This window comes from Protobothrops mucrosquamatus, unplaced genomic scaffold (genome assembly GCF_001527695.2).
Source record: "Protobothrops mucrosquamatus isolate PMUCROS unplaced genomic scaffold, P.Mucros_1.0 scaffold_39, whole genome shotgun sequence".
Classification (NCBI taxonomy): Eukaryota; Metazoa; Chordata; class Lepidosauria; order Squamata; family Viperidae; genus Protobothrops; species Protobothrops mucrosquamatus.
Window position 1 is genome coordinate 9,581 of NW_015386115.1, and position 1,808 is coordinate 11,388.

General features: G+C 48.3%; 3 non-coding genes across 3 annotated transcripts; all 3 read right to left on the reverse strand.

Moving 5' to 3' along the window:
• Window positions 1-254: 254 nt before the first annotated feature.
• TRNAD-GUC lies at window positions 255-326 on the reverse strand. The gene has a single exon. It is a non-coding gene; the product is annotated as a tRNA-Asp (tRNA).
• Window positions 327-845: 519 nt separating this feature from the next.
• Window positions 846-918, reverse strand: TRNAF-GAA. Its single transcript has one exon. It is a non-coding gene; the product is annotated as a tRNA-Phe (tRNA).
• Window positions 919-1,443: 525 nt separating this feature from the next.
• On the reverse strand, window positions 1,444-1,515 carry TRNAD-GUC. The gene has a single exon. It is a non-coding gene; the product is annotated as a tRNA-Asp (tRNA).
• Between the last annotated feature and the right edge of the window lie 293 nt (window positions 1,516-1,808).

The following is a 1,808-nucleotide window of genomic DNA, read 5'->3' on the forward strand; positions in this document are numbered from 1 at the left end:
GGGCAAAATGGCAGCCTCCCCACTCCCTTTCTCCAGCAAGGCCAGAGCTTTCCCCATAATAAGCCAAGTCTGCAAAAGGGGCTGCCCCACTCTACCCCCATTGCAACTTTCTGCTTAAATCTTCCTTGGAGGTGTCTGCCGCTATTGCATCAATCCAAGCCAAAAAAGGCGGCGGCGTTTCCCAACGCTTGGATTTTTGCAGAAGAAAAAAAAAATTACTTTTACAAATAAAAATCAAATAAAAGATTGCAGGCCTCCCCGTCGGGGAATCGAACCCCGGTCTCCCGCGTGACAGGCGGGGATACTTACCACTATACTAACGAGGAGGAGCCTTTTCGGAGGGTTCCAGTCACCCTCCTTGGAGGCAAAGCAGAGTCAACTTCTGGGACACGTTAAGCCAGAGGGGTCTTCCAACTTGGCCCTTTGATTGATGACTGGTGGACTTCAACTCCCAGAATTCCTCAGCCAGGCAAGCTGGCTGAGGAATTCTGGGAGTTGAAGTCCACCAGTCATCAATCAAAGGGCCAAGTTGGAAGACCCCTCTGCCTTAAGCCAAGGGTCCCCCTTCCACACGTTTCCTAGGCAAGAATCTCGTGCAAGAGACTCAAGCAGACGGGAGCGAGCATCAGCAGCCCATGCAACTTTGCATCCTTTGCAAAACACACACACACACACACACACACATATACACACACACAAAACCTCAGCTGAAGGGGCTTGGATGGGGGTCCTGCTTCCTTTTGGCTTCTTTCCAGGGTGCCACGCCAAAAAAAAAAAAAAAGAGTTTGCAAACACCACACACACACACATACACACACACACCCCAAAAAAGAAAAAAAAGTATCTGCCGAAACCCGGGATCGAACCAGGGACCTTTAGATCTTCAGTCTAACGCTCTCCCAACTGAGCTATTTCGGCTGATGTCATCCTCCTTCTTCGTTCTTCCTTTCAAGGCGCCGTCGCCGCCCTCTTTTTTTTCTTTGCAAATTGCAACCTGCCCCAGTGAATTATAACTCCCCCCTTTTCTTCAAAAGGAGCACCCCTGGATTTGCTAGGGAGGGGGTTACATTAGCCTCTAGACAGCTGGAGGGGTGCAGAAATCTTGTAGCCTCCCCCCCTGCCATCTTCTCTGGAGAACAGGCAGGGTTGCATGTTAGGTTTCTTTCTTTTTTTTTTTATCCGATCCATTGTACCTGTTTCATTGTAAGCCGCCTCGGGTCACCTGCGGGAGATGGAGGGCTGTATCAAACAAACGGATGAATGAATGAAAGAGCAAAGGAGCCTAAGATGCCAAAGTCACAGAATCCAATCAAGGGTAAAAAAAAAAAAGAATCTCTTTTTGCTGGGGTGGAATGAAGAGAAAAGAAAGCATGGTTTGGTTAGGGATTTGGGCTTCTTTCTGGAATTTATTTTATTTAAAAAAAAAAAAAAAAGTTGTGAGGTCTCCCCGTCGGGGAATCGAACCCCGGTCTCCCGCGTGACAGGCGGGGATACTTACCACTATACTAACGAGGAAGGACCCGAGCGCAGCATTCCGAAACAGCCCAGTTAAAGGTGCTGGTCCCAACCTCCTTCCTTCCTTCCTTCCTTCCTTCCTTCCTTGTCTTTCCTTCTTTCCTTCCTTCCTTCCTTGTCTTTCCTTCCTTCCTTCCTTCCTTCCTTCCTTCCTTCCTTCCTTCCTTCCTTGTCTTTCCTTCTTTCCTTGTCTTTCCTTCCTTCCTTCCTTCCTTGTCTTTCCTTCCTTCCTTCCTTCCTTGTCTTTCCTTCCTTCCTTCCTTCCTTGTCTTTCCTTCTTTCCTTCTTTCCTT